Source organism: Bos indicus x Bos taurus, chromosome 2 (assembly GCF_003369695.1).
Source record: "Bos indicus x Bos taurus breed Angus x Brahman F1 hybrid chromosome 2, Bos_hybrid_MaternalHap_v2.0, whole genome shotgun sequence".
Taxonomy (NCBI): domain Eukaryota; kingdom Metazoa; phylum Chordata; class Mammalia; order Artiodactyla; family Bovidae; genus Bos; species Bos indicus x Bos taurus.
In genome coordinates, this window is record NC_040077.1 from 124890303 (window position 1) to 124905581 (window position 15279).

Here is a 15279-nt window from a genome sequence, read left to right on the forward strand (position 1 = left end):
GTCTACAGCAGGAGAGGAATAAAGCCCTCATTCAAGTTTATTTCTCAGGCCCAGCCAGCTATAAAACAGCTGACTAGGCAGCTGGGGTAGTCTCTGGTTCCAGACTGAACCTTGGTTCAGATTCTGGCTCTATCACTTACTAGCCGAGCCATTTCACTTCTCTGTGTCCTGGTTCTCATCTGTAAAATGGGAATGATATTAATACCTACTTCATGAGGTTGCCGTAATGATTAAATAAAAGTACATAGAAGAATATCTAATACATGGAGAGTACTAATCCACGTGCATGTATTCCAGATCATAGCTTCTGATTCTTAAAGTTAATACTGCTTTTCCACCCCAACCCACCCCCCTTTCAGGAAGCACTCACTTCAGTGGATTGCTGATTCCAGAGCAAAGAATCTGAACGAAACCACTTTCACATGTGAAACGGGGAAAGTTGAGAATCTTCGAGTTCTTAGCGAGGATTCAGTGAGATGAGTACAACTCTTGGCATACTGTAGGTATTCAGTATTTGCAAGCTTCTCATCCTTCCTACTCTGCTTTCCTCAGGCTCCAACTGGGGCCAAGCACGGGAGACGGTGCTTCTCGTGTGGATGGGCTTGGCCACAGCTTGATTTGGCTCCTTTCGAAGGTGAGCCGGATCCTTTCTTACAAGATTCTTAGAACCACTGATCTCGATACCTCATTCTACGCTCAGATGCATGACTCAGTGATCCTGAGGTGCCTCCCCCCAGAAGACTTCATCTCCGATACACTCTAGATTTTTTTCCTGTGGAGGAAGTGACTTGGTGGAGGCAGGGCTGGTGTGTGGAGCATGAGTAGACAGATAGGAAATTTACCTTGCTATTTGTCCTCTGCTGGTACCATCTCTTTCCTGGTCTTTGGGAGCTACATGTTGCTGTTTAGTTGCTAAGTCATGTCTGAGCCACTGGACTGCTGGGAAAGTCCCTAGAAGGAGCTTCTTGATTCGTGTGATGGTATTCCAGGATGAACAAGTCCATGACAGGAGGGTTTTCTTCCTCTCGGCCGGCTTCCTCAGCCCTCCCAGCTCCACCTTTTGAGGCCCCTACTCTATGACCACCCAGCTCAGCACCTGCGCCAAGGCCAGCAAAGGCAGAGTTATGGGAAAGTGTGGTGGGAGGTTCTACGAACACTTTTTTAAAAAGTTGATGCATAGTTGCTTCACAGTATTACGTTAGCTTCAGGTCAGCAAAATAGTAATCCAACAGTTAAATCCACTACACAATGGTCACCACAAGCCCAGTAGCCATCTGGTACCATGCAAAATTATTGCACTATTTTGACTATGTTTCTTAGGCTGCATATTACTTCCTTGTGGCTTATTTATTTTCTTAATATAATTGGAGGTTTGTATCTCTTAATTCCTTTCATTTATTTTTGCCCAACCTCCCACTCCTTCCTGGCAACCATCAGCTTGCCCTCTGTGTCAGCAACTCTATTCCTGTTTTGTTGTGTTTGTTACTGTATAAGTGAGATCATATAATAATTGTTTTTCTCTGACATTTCACTTAGCATAATATCCTCTAGGTCTGTCCATGTGTTGTTAATGGTAGAATTTAATTTTCTTTATGGCTGTGTAATATTTCACCGGAGGAGAGCATGGCAGCTCCAGTATTCTTGCCTAGAGATTCCATGGACAGAGGAGCCTGGCAGGCTACAGTCCATAGGGTCAAACAGACTTCGATACGACTGAAGCGACTTAGCAGAATATTCCATCTTTTATTATCCATTCTTCTACTGATGGACGTTTAGGTTGCTTCCATATCTTGGCTATTATAAATAGTGTTGCAGTGAACCTAGGGGTGCATACATCTTTTTAGGATACTGTTTTTATTTTCTTTGGGTAAATATCCAGAAGTAGAATTGCTGGGCCATATGGTAGGTCCATTTTTAATTTTTTGAGGATCCTCCATACTGCTTTAAAGTGGCTGCACTAATTTACATTCCCAACAGCAGTACATAAAGTGGTCTTCGGCATCCATTTGCCTCTGGGTTGGGGGGTGGGGGAGGAGAGCAGCAGGAGGGTGATTCCCCTGAGGTGAATCAGCAGTTGTCATCATCCCTGATCCTACCCCTTCTCTCCTGTGGGGGTAGGGGGGAAGTTGTGGATGTGGAAAAGGCCATAAAGTTGGCAGATGCTGCTGGGGATCCATAAATCCATGGTGCCGCGAGCTTCTCCTCTTGCTCATTGGCCCCAGTCCTTGACTGGGATTCTGCCTCCAATTCCCTGCATAGTTCTCCACTTGCACATGAACATAGCTTCAGACTCTGCATATTACCTTCTCCTTAGTTGCACCAATCAAGCATCTGCCAAGGCCACACCAAATTCCCCACCCCTCCTTGGATCCCAGACCTGGCACTGCCTGACTTCTGGTACTGAACCTGTCACTGGGGCTGGGTCCGTGTTCCCTAGGCCTATCTGCCAAACATCCTCCCCACCAGCGTCAGCCCAACATTTCACAAGCCCGAGTCCACCACAGTGGTTATATTCTGAGTGTCTGTCAAACAGATAGCCTGGGGAGGAAGTGTGGGTCTTAGAATCAGACACCCTGGACTAGGATTCTGGGCCCATTATCACTTGTTTGCTGTGTGACCTTGAGCTGGTCACCTCCCCTCTCTGAGCTTCAGTTTCCATATCTGCCAAAGAGCCTAATGATGCCCTAACTTGGAGCTGGCAGGTTCTAATGAGATGACCTATCTATAGACATCAGCACAATATGGAGGCTTCAGACATTGTCACCCGCAGCCGCTTCTCCACACAGCTCTGTAGAGAAGAAAGGAGCTGTATCATTGTTCAGTTCAGTTCAGTCGCTCAGTCATGTCCGACTCTTTGGGACCCTATGAATCGCAGCACACCAGGCCTCCCTGTCCATCACCAACTCTCGGAGTTCACTCAGACTCACGTCCATCGAGTCAGTGATGCCATCCAGCCATCTCATCCTCTGTCGTCCCCTTCTCCTCCTGCCCCCAATCCCTCCCAGCATCAGAGTCTTTTCCAATGAGTCAACTCTTCACATGAGGTGGCCAAAGTACTGGAGTTTCAGCTTTAGCATCATTCCTTCCAAAGAAATCCCAGGGCTGATCTCCTTCAGAATGGACTGGTTGGATCTCCTTGCACTCCAAGGGACTCTCAAGAGTCTTCTCCAACACCACAGTTCAAAAAGATCAATTCTTTGGCGCTCAGCTTTCTTCACAGTCCAACTCTCACATCCATACATGACCACTGTCCTGCCCCTTACCCCTCAGCTAAGTCATCCCTTGAAGAAGCATTTCTTAAACCTCTTATCAGATCAAGATAGCAGCATGGTGCTGAGGGTTGGGTCTGGGAACAGGAAGCTACCATGCAGCAAAGGGTCACTAAGTCAGAGACCTGGCAGAAGCAGCTGGTAAAGCATGTGATTCCTGGGGGGGCCTATGGCCTGGGTGGAACCCCAGCTTTAACTCTGTTGAGCTCTGCACGAGCCACAGTATTTCTTCCAGCCTCAGTTTCCCTATTTGGTATATGAGGGGTAAAATAGTATATATCACATCGGGCTTTCATGGTGGCTCAGGTGGTAAAGCGTCTGCCTGCAATGCGGGGACCCAGGTTCAGGTTCAATACCTGGGTTGGAAAGATCCCCTGGAGAAGGAAAGAGCAACCCACCCCAGTACTCTTGCCTAAAAAATTCCATGGACAGAGGAGCCTGGTGGGCTACAATGGGGTCACAAGGAGTTGGACACTCACTCACTGAGTGACTTTACACTCACCCAGAATTTTTTCTTTTTAAATTCTGGCTACGCTGGGTCTTTGTTGCGGCATGGGGGCCCAGTTGCCCCATGGCATGTATGACCTTAGTTCCTGGGCCAGGGATCAAACCTGAGTCCCCTGCATTGGAAGGCAGATTCTTAATCCCTGGACCATCAGGGAAGCCCCGAGAATTGTTTCGAGAATTAAATGAGGTAATCTGTGGGGTGGATATAACATGGGACCTGCCCCAAAGGGAGCACTCAAAACACCTTTGACAGGTAAGTCATTTTCAAGTTTTTGCTACTTTATTTTTTGTCTCTTTATATGATTGAATTAGGATAAAGTTCCAGGAGAGGAATTACAGCCTCCTAAAACAGATCGTCAAATTGCTTTTAAAAAGGCCGGGCTCTTTCAAAAAAGCTCCCCGAGCCCTCTGCGGTCATGGGGTGGGGCGGGGAGGAAGGCCGTAGGGGGAGGTAGGGAGGGCAGGAAGACGGGGGTTGGGGAGTGAGGGGTGATGGGGTGGGGGGATAAGGGGTGAAGAGGTGGGGAAGTTGGCGGAGTAGCGGGGCTGGATGGAGGGAACAGGTGGTGAGAGGAAACGCACAGCGGACTCGGTTGAGCAAAGCGGCCACAGCCCAACCTCAGCTGGGCCGCGCTTCCTCCGCTGCGAACAGCAGGACTGGGGCGGCGCTGATCCTGGGGGCGCTGCAGGTTAGTGCTGTGGAAGGCCGCGCAGGCCCAGTGGATCTCCAGGCACAAGGAAGGCTGTCTCTAGAAAACTCCAGTGCTAACCCAACAGGGAAGACCTCAGGATGCACGTGGATCTCCCAACTGCGCTGTGAAACCAACAACTCCAGTTTCCTCCTCCGTTTCAAAGAATGGGACAGTCACCACCTTGAAACCTATAGCAGCCTTTAAAATGGCAACATCCGGGGTCTCAGTAGATACGACTTTCATCACCTTAGTCTACAATCCAACATAACAAGTGTTTCATTGTTGTTGTGCAGTGGCTAAGTCGTGTCTGACTTTTCTTCCCCATGGACTGCAGCACCCCAGGCTTTCCTGTCCTTCACTATCTCCTTGAGTTTGCTCAAACGCATGTCCATTGAGTCGGTGATGCCATCCAACCATCTCAATCTCTGTCGTCCCCTTCTCCTCCTGCCTTCAATCTTTCCCAGCGTCAGGGTCTTTTCCAATGATGGACATCCCAAATGTCAGTCAACATCCGCAATGACTGCAACCCACAGTAGTTAGATAACATTTCTTTCTTCATTAGTAACAATTACAGCAACTATTAATTTTAACGAAAATAAAGGATTGGAAATTCCCTGGTGGTCCAGTGGTTAGGACTTGGCCTGGATTCAATCCCTGGTAAGGGAATTAAGATCCCGGAAGCCATGTGATGGGCACCCCCCCCCCAAAAAAAGATTAAAATTTGATACTGGCAGTTTTGTTGGTGGTATTCTATTAAAATATGGAATTTAATCTATGCTTTATACTGGATACAAACTGTACTGTTCCCGAAGAGACATTTGTTATAGATCCATCTGTGAACGTGTTGCCGTCATTTAAGAAAATCCAAGGAACAACGGAAAGAAGAAAGGTTTTGCAGCCCGTCAATTAATTTAGTATTCTCTTCTTGAAAATAGTATCAGTAGGCCACTGCATATAATGTACAATGTATTATAGGATTTTTTTTTTTGGCTGCTCAGCATGTGGGATCTCAATTTCCCAAATTTCTGACCAGGGATGGAACTCTTGCCCTCTGCAGTGGAAGTTCAGAGTCCTCACCACTGTAGCTTAGCCAAAGAATTCCTGAAGTTTAATAATATATGTGTTTTGTTTAGAAACAAAATTTTGACAAATTTTGTTTAGAAACAAAACACATATCCCCAAAACAAAAACAATCCCCACCCCTGCCACACGCACAAACAAAGCAATTAAACCCAGAAACAATACCTGGGCTTAACTCTGTTAGAAAGTTGTTGGAGAGGCTGTCTTTTTATTAATAACTTCTTTGGAGTGTTCAATGGCCGTTGATATAATTATCGTATTTCTCTGTGTAATTTCAGTAAATTGCAATGTTTAACACGCTAATGTTTTAAAGACTTAGTTATCAGTTTTAAATAACAAGTTGGATTATTTACTACTGTGAGAATATTGTCACCACTGGCTATTGCTTCATTTCATATTTAGCTGTTAATTTTGTATTTGGCAAATATTTTAAAGATGTGTACAGTTGTTTTCTATATATGGAAATGTTACAAATGATAAAATGTAAACACACTGATACAATTCCCTGATGGCTCAGTGGTAAAGAATCCGCCTGCCAGTGCCTGCCAATGCAGGAGACTTTGGTTCAATCTCTGGGTCAGGAAGATCCCTGGAGTAGGAAATGGCAACTCACTCTAGTATTCTTGCTTGGAGAACTCTTTGGAGCCTGGTAGGCTACAGTCCATGGGGTTGCAAAGAGTCAGACATGAGTTAGCAACTGAACACAGCAAACAAAGAAAAAACCAAAAAAGACCATTATATCATCTCTAAAACTGCCAAAACAACATTTAGAACTCTGAGCCATAGATGAATGCTGTGTTTATCAAACCAGGGTTTGTGAGGCTCCCCTTAGGCTACTGGGCTTTCCTGGTGGCTCAGAGGGTAAAGCGTCTGCCTGCAATGCAGGAGACCCGGGTTCGATCTCTGGGTTGGGAAGATCCCCTAGAGAAGGAAATGGCAACCCACCCAGAACTCTTGCATGGAAAACCCCATGGATGGAGAAGCCTGTTGGCTACAGTCTATGATAAGCTACTGTCTATGGGGTCACAAAGGGTTGGACTTCACTTAACGTTCTTTCTTTCCTTAGGCTACTACACCTACAGGATGAAAATGCTGCATTTTCATTCATGGTCCGTTTTACTCAAAGGTTTGGGGAGACAGCATTTTTATACTAAAACACCAATGTATTTTGGAATACATTCTTATGAAGTTTTAAAGCAGAAAATTTTGAGGCAGGAAGCATTCTACTGCCTTCTTTGGGTCTTCAGACTGCTCCTCTTCCTCGCTTGCTGAAGAGGAGGCACTTTCAGGAGTATTATGTTAATGGGGAGAAAAAGTACAGTATTGTAAGGACACTGGGACCAGCCAAAGTATTTTGCAGTGTTTTCAGTTTTATAGTTTATTTTGGAGCGTTGAAAACTCAGAGTCAAATTTTGACAAAAGAAGTATTTATTCACACTAAATACTAAGCTAGTGTATCTTCTATCTTAGGTCATGTCCAACTCTTTTGCAACCCCATGGACTGTATAACCTGCCAGGCTTCTCTGTCGATGTAATTCTCCAGGCAAGAATACTGGAGTGGGTTGCCATTGGATCTTTCCAACCCAGGGATTGAACCTGAGTCTCCTGCATTGCAGGCAGATTTTTTATTGTTTGAACCACCAGGAAAGTCCCATGGTTAAAGCAAATCACACTAATTTCTGATAGCTTAACAATGAGCTAAGAATCCTAAGGAACCTTCACCTATGTTTAACACGAATTAAATGTGACTCGTGATCACCTTTTAATTTTCACAGAATGCCATATATCAAGAATTTTTATATAAAAGGATCATTTCTACTCACTGTGCATTATGGTTGATTGCGGTGATGAATATAGGTGATAAAAATTATCCCAAATATGGGTATGATAGAATGCATGTGACACATATAGTATGGAGGAAATAACATGCAACACACATGGTTTCCTTAGTTTGAAAGGAAATGTGACTGGTAAGTAAGTTGCCCAAACTGATCTTTCAAACATTGCTTTCACTTATTTGCAAAATATACTTAAAATATATTGCAGAGTAATGTGGGTATCCGAAATCACTGTGGATGGTGACTGCAGCCATGAAATTAAAAGGCTCCTTAGAAGAAAAGCTATGACAAACCTAGACAGCATGTTAAAAAGCAGAGACATCACTTTGCTGACAGAGGTCTGTCTAGTCTAAAGCTATGGTTTTTCCAGTAATCCTGTATGGTTGTGAGAGTTGGACCATAAAGAAGACTGAATGCCAAAGAATTGATGCTTTCAAACTGTGGTGCTGGAGAAGACTCTTGAGAGTCCCCTGGACGGCAAGGAGATCAAACCAATCAATTCTAAAGGAAATCAATCCTGAATATTCATTGGAAGAACGGATGCTGAAGCTGAAGCTCCAATACTTTGGCCACCTGATGGGAAGAACTGACTCATTGGAAAAGACCCTGACCCTGGGAAAGACTGAAGGCAGGAGGAGAAGGGGACGACAGAGGATGAGATGATTGGATGGCATCACCGACTCAATGGACATGAGTTTGAGCAAGCTCCGGGAGATTGTGAAGGACAGGGAAGCTGGAGTGCTGCAGTCCATGGGGTCGCAAAGAGTCGGGGACATAACTAAGTGACTAAACAACAACAAATGTGGGCCTTTTAAATTTAACTTGTTTGTCTCCTGCATTCTTGATATTTTAGTACTTCAGGTCAGTCAGAACATGGTGGATAGGGCTGCAGTTTTCTTGAATGCTTGTTTCTTTAGCATTTTAAAGATATAAAACCACTTTTTAATGCTAAATGTCATTATTTCCCTTTAAACTTTCTGTGGTTTGGGTTTGAAATAATCTTTTTTCTCTGCATATAGATTGTATAATTTGTTACTTTCAAATACCTTTTTTTTTGGTTATCTGCAAAAATTAGGGAAAACAGAGATGCAAACTAGAATTTCACTTTAGAGCACATTTTCTAAGCACCACTTTATCTTCCTAATTATGTTTATTTAAACGTTCTATTCTGTTTGCATTCTTTGAGATGGTTATTTGAAGATAAAAAACAATCTAGTTGTATGTCTAAATATTAGGCAAAATCCAGTCTATGATTTTAAAATGTCCTAGATGATCTATAAAATTAATAATTGAAAGATAAATGAGAGTTGGCAGTATTTTATAATAGTAATTTTTTATTTTTAAGGAAAAAAAATTAAAGCAAATTCTTGTTACCTTTTTTATTATAATGACCAGCTTTGGGTATTTCATTGCTACTGAGATCTATTTTTAGAATAAAATTGTCTTCTCCGTTTAAAAAAAAATGCTTTTAAAAGGACTAAGTCAGGTACAACGTCACCAGCAAATTGTGTAAATACTAGTTTTGTCACACCTTTGCTGGCACTAACCTTTATAATTACTTTAAGTTTTTACTAATATTTAAGGTGTCTCATAGTTGACTTAGTTTTTTTTTTTCCTTTCACAGCATAGGTGAACAGGATGTGACGATAAGTAAACGTTCATCAGAATAGAGGAGGGATCGTTTTTTGGAAGAGGGAACTTCAAAAGAAGAAAACAAACACACACTTTGTAGATATCTTGAAAATTGAGGATGTTGTTCTTCCTGTCAATTGCAGCTACTTCTTTATTCTGAGACATCCGTTTCTGTACAGCTTGTTCAGTTCCCTAGGCTTTGACACTTGTAGATCTCGAATGTGGAAGTACCCTGAATGATGATGACGATTTAACAGCTCGGGATAAACTTTTGATGCAGTGTCACATCAACTTCTCTGTCTCTTTGAATATGCATTTTCTTATATGATAACTTTCCAGTTCGGAGGAGAAGCTTAAATTTCTCTGGAAAATTATTGAAGATGATGAGACTCAGTTTCTCCATCTGTAAAATGGAAGTGGGCAGTTGGGATGAGGTTGTCTTCAAAGAGCAACGTCACAGGTTTGCAAAGACCCACAAGGACTTGGTTGGCAAAACACGTCTTGAGAGGAGGAAGATTTAATTCAAGAACAAAATAATATCGTGGTTCTTAATGTCCTGCTTGTTTATCCCAGGAAATTTTTGGATAACAAGGAGTTAAGTAACCAAGAGAAGGGAAGTGGAACTAGAATAGACCAGAAGTTATAGGTCCTCTGTCCTCCACGCCAATCACATCTTTAAAGATACTGAGAGGAACTCTGAGTCACCCACTCTCCAGAATCTGAGAGTTCAATCTTATTTAACTTCCCAAGAATTACTGTTTGCTCCATTTCAACAATCCGTTGTTGTTGTTGTTGTTTTCTCCTTCATTGAATTTATCATTTACATTATTTTGCCTTCTTTGGCATTTTTACTTGTTACTATATGTCTCCCTTACTAGAATATAAATTATATGAAGGCAAGGAATACATCTGTCTCATTCATTACTGTATTTTCAGTTTTTGGAAGATGCTAGATGTTCAAGAAATATTAATGGAGTAAAAGGTGACCCTAGTGGGCTGGAGATAAGGGCTGCTATGCCTCTGGTTATGTACATTCATTTCCTGTCTAAAAATGGTCCTCTACCATATGTAATTGATTCTGGAATCCATGTGCCTAGCCATTGGACCTCTCAGCTATGCAAAGGAAGACCATGCAGCCATTAGATACATGTGGCAGAGGAATATTTATTGACGTGGAAAAATATTCACAATATGCTGGTAAATGAGAGCCTCAGGTTTCAAAATACAGCACGAACCATCCAGAGTGATTGGGAGGGTTAAATGAATTAAGACATGTGAAGCACAGAAAACGCTGTCTCAGGACTTCCTGGTGGTCCAGTGGCTAAGACTCCATGCTCCCAATACAGGGGGTCTGGGTTTGATCCCTGGTCAGGGAACTAGATCCCTCATGCTGCAACTAAGATGCAGCACAGTCAAATAAACAGATACTAAATAAAAGGAAGAAGACAGGGTAGCATATGGCAAGTTCTGGATAAGTGTTGCCCAAGTAGTTGGGTGAGCCATCTCTCATCTTCACGGACTCTTAAGGAGAAATCAGGCCCCAGGCTACAGAATGGAGAAGCACCCTGCTGTCAGAGGACTGCCTCCGTAGGCTTGAAATAATGCCTGCTGTCCCTCTGCACCTCTCTCCCTTCCACGCCAGGCTGGTCAGATGGGGAAAACAGCAGTTCAGACAACAACTCTTTCCAAGGATGTTGTTGTTCAGCCACTAAATTGTGTCCGACTTTTTGTGACCCCATGGACTGCAGTACACCAGGCTCCCCTGTCCTTCACTGTCTTCTGGAGTTTGCTCAGATTCATGTCCATTGAGTCGGTGATGCTATCTAACCATCTCATCCTCTGCCACCCTCTTCTCTGCCCATCCTCTCCAATGATATCTCTCCATAAAATCTTCTCCCCTTTCCGCATTCTGACAACCTTTTAATATCTTTGATCTGGCTGAGAGATCTAAAAATGGGAAAGCTGGTTCGATACTTTTCTGCTGTAACTTCTACATAGGAGGTAGCCTCATGTTCAGTTTGGGATAGGATAACAGTGGAAACAGTGTCAGACTTTATTCTGGGGGGCTCCAAAATCACTGCAGATGGTGACTACAGCCGTGAAATTAAAAGACGCTTACTCCTTGGAAGGAAAGTTATGACCAACTTAGATAGCATATTGAAAAGCAGAGACATTACTTTGCCAACAAAGGTCCGTCTAGTCAAGGCTATGGTTTTTCCTGTGGTCATGTATGGATGTGAGAGTTGGACTGTGAAGAAGGCTGAGCGCCGAAGAATTGATGCTTTTGAACTGTGGTGTTGGAGAAGACTCTTGAGAGTCCCTTGGACTGCAAGGAGATCCAACCAGTCCATTCTGAAGGAGATCAGCCCTGGGATTTCTTTGGAAGGAATGATGCTAAAGCTGAAACTCCAGTACTTTGGCCACCTCATGCGAAGAGTTGACTCATTGGAAAAGACTCTGATGCTGGGAGGGATTGGGGGCAGGAGGAGAAGGGGACGACAGAGGATGAGATGACTGGATGGCATCAGTGACTCAATGGATGTGAGTCTGGGTGAACTCCGGGAGTTGGTGATGGACAGGGAGGCCTGGCATGCTGCGATTCATGGGGTCCCAAAGAGTCGGACACGACTGAGCGACTGAACTGAACTGAACTGATCCATGCACTGACATCTCTGTAGAAACAGAGGAGAGGAGAAACCCCACGTTAACATCCTGTTATATGACTGCAATTATGACCTTGGGTTCTGAGAGGCCCCTGAGTTCTCATAATAAATTCTTCCCTTTTAGATTGAATGGGTTCCTTCTATTAATACTCGCAAACAAGTAATTGCTCACCAAGGGACAGATCAGAAAGAACTGATCTTGGACAGGGTATTCCTCCTAAAGTGGGCAGGAATAAAAAGAACCAGAGCAGAGAGTCTGAGTCAAAATCCCCCACAAGTTCAAAGGCCTGAAATTGGGCAGAACATGGAAATCAGAGTACAGGGTCAGGGCCAGGAGCCCAGAGCTGAACTGCAATTAGAGAGGAGGAGGTCGAACTTGAAGTGAGGTTGTGTCCTGGGCAATAGCCCACTCCTGCTTCTCAGTTTTGCTTTTTGGACTCCATAGTCTGTGATGTGTAGTTGGCTTAAAGATACAAGGACAGGGACAGCAGCCACCAGTATCTCCAGGCCTCTGACTTTTGGTTTTTGTCAAGTTATTTTGGAGTGGGATTATAGAGCCAGAAGGTTTGACTTTTGGTATCAGCCACCAGTGACTTTATCCAAAACGGTGCTAATTAATCCCACCATGAGCCACATGGGAGTGTATCTGCGCCTATGAAAGGGCAGAGTTATAGGCAAAGGACGGCCCAGGATGCCCCAGCAAGTTTATGCCATGTTTTTCTTACTTCTTTGGAACACACCACACAGCATGTGAGATCTTAGTTCCCTCACCAGGGATCGAACCCATGCCCCCCTTGCAGTAGAAGCATGGAGTCTTAACCACTGGACCACCTTGGAAGTTCCAACTTTATAGCTTTAAGGGGAGGACCTGCTGCTGGTGGAGGAGCTGAAGAAGAAACGAGTGGAGGGAGACAAGGCGCTCACCCAGCAGTCCGGCATTCCTGACATTATTTCGGCTTCCCTCTGCTGTGGATCCCTGATTCCTCCTTTGATTATTCCCAGTTCCTGGGCTGAGTCCTGTACAGGCTAGATTTTTTTCTAATCACATAAGGCTTTCCACCTTACCTGCTGGCCAGTACTCCATGAGGAAAGTTCACTGATTCCTGCCCGTCTTTGCCTTGCCAGTTGAAGTGGCTCCTTGGAGCTGCTGAGCCCATTCTAAAGGGCCTGCTGGACTCTACTTGAAGGTACTATCTGGCTGGGCACCCCACGCCTAGTCTAGTCTCTTAACTCAGGGAGGAAGAATAGAAAGATGGTTAAAAAGCCCAGGACCTGGAGTCAGACTGCTTGGGTTCAGTCCCCTTGTAATGATCTGGGTAACTCAGGGCAAGCTATGAACCTCCCCAGGTTTCAGTTTTCTTTTCCGCAGAATGGGGATGAGAATAACAGCACTTAACTCATAGGGGCGTCAATAGGGTTAAACTGAATTCATGTATACAGAGCCAGGGACGATAAACTAACTACAAGAGTAAGATGGACAGTCCTGTACAACAAAGAACCATCCCACCTGTCATGACTTGTGGGCAGGTTGGAAAAGAATTCTAGACAAGAGGCAGAGTGAGAGGAGAATGAAGTTTATTAGAGTGGGAGACACTGTTAGAACAGTGGGCCAGCTCAAGGGAGAGTCGACCCCCTTGACAAGCTAGTAACTGAATTTTATAGCCTGGAGACAGAGAAAATTCCTACTGGAAAGGTGGCATTAGGTGATTGGTTAGGATGCTATAGGGTGGGTATGTAACCTAATATGGGCTCAGGGAATGGGGAAGGTTTAGATCCTGAGGCTCATGGCAACAGTTGCTATGGGGCTTGGTCAGTTTCACATATTTTCGTCCTGTGACCTTGGTAAGGGCTCCACACCTGTGACCTTGGTACAAGGCTCCACACTTGTGACCTTGGTATAGGGCTCCACACCTGTGACCTTGGTACATTTTAGGTGTACCTAAATGCCTAAATGCCATCAGTGCTCCTACTTGAGAAACTCTGGCTAAGAGCATGGAACTTGAATGCTTAGGTTGACTCACAGATCTACCATTTACTAGCTTTGTGATCTCAGACACTTACTGAACCTTCTGTGCCTCCGTTTTTTAATCTGTAAAATGGGAGCAAACTATGATTTGTAAAATGAGAAAAGTGACAGCTTACTTTATAGGGTTGCCCTGAAGTTTAAAGGAGTTAATACATACAAAGCTTTTAGGACAAGGCCTGGAATAGAATCAGCTCTACACTTTAGCAACTGTTACTATTATACTTTGCCCTTATCCAATGTTGTGGACATAACTGGGGGTGGCCTATGGTATAAACATTTTTCTCACATGAGAAAATAAATCTCTGCTTCCTTTGAAAGTTCTCTGGAAGAAAAATTTCCCTCGAGAGGTTGTTAATTAATTCCTATGTATATTACTCATGCGAGAAAACACTTTCCAAAACACAGGGAAAATGTAACTGGTCATGTTCTAGATGGTGGTGAATTAGACCAGTCTGAAGAGCCAAGGTGTCTTAGTTAGGAACAGTTCAGTTGCAAATAACAGAAGCCTTCTCATACACTAGCTGAAGCAAGAAAAACATCATGGGGGTGGTCAAAAGGGGAGAATCTGGGTGAACACTTAGGGTTAGGAAGTAGACAGGTCTCATGAGGAACTAGAAACAGGAACTGGAAACTTCTAAATAGATCCAGACTCCCACTCTTGCTCACCACTCCTTCCACACCACCCTAGCAGAGCCATCATCAGCTCTCGCCTGGATGGTTGCAACATTCTCTCTTCGTCCTCCCAGGACTCATTCTTCACAGAGCAGCCGGAGTGATCTTTTAAAAGTGTAATAAGATTGCATTGTTTCCCTGTACAGTCTTTCAGTGGTGTCCCTTTATACCTGAGGGCAGGCATTTACCCCTCTGCTGTATCCCTTGGGTGCAGTACATGGTAGGGGCTTAACAAAAGTTTTGGGCTTCCCTGGTGGCTCAGACGGTGAAGCATCTGTCTGCAGTGCAGGAGACCTGGGTTCAATCCCTGGGTGGGGAAGATCCCCTGGAGAAGGCAATGGCAACCCACTCCAGTATTCTTGCTTGGAAAATCCCATGGATGGAGGAGCCTGGTAGGCTATGGTCCATGGGGTCTCAAAGAGTCAGACACGACTGAGAGACTTCACGTTCACTTTCAATAAATGTGTTGACTGACTGAATGGAAAGGCACCAGTATTCAAGGCAGAACCCCTCTCTCCTTCTCCCTCTGAGGCAACAGAGTTTCTTGTCACTCTTTGTGAGTCTTCATGGCTCTCTTGGGGTCTCACCATTCCCATTCACATGACACAAAATGACTATCCAGTCCACAGCTATGTCACCTCTCAGCTTCAGCATCACCTGTCAACATATCCCAGAGTCCAAATTTCTGGAAGAGAGAAGGTTCAACTTGGCTGAGGGGATCCACCCTATCCCTTCAGTTATGGCCGGGGACCACTGAAGCCCACTCCTACTGGAAAGATGTTTTTAGAAAAGAGGAACATGGGCTGGCAGACCAACCTCAAAGTTATGTTCTACCTTTAGGGCAAGGCTCAGGACTGGGGAATCCCCAGTCCTCAGGGAGTCCAGTACTAGGTTTGGGTA

The 15279-nt window shown here is 44.3% G+C and overlaps 1 long non-coding RNA gene across 1 annotated transcript; it reads left to right on the forward strand.

The window, feature by feature from the left end:
* The first annotated feature begins 365 nt into the window (after nt 1-365).
* LOC113881295 lies at nt 366-9924 on the forward strand. The gene is made up of 2 exons (XR_003507991.1): nt 366-634; nt 9011-9924. It is a non-coding gene; the product is annotated as an uncharacterized LOC113881295 (long non-coding RNA).
* The last annotated feature ends 5355 nt before the right edge of the window (nt 9925-15279 follow it).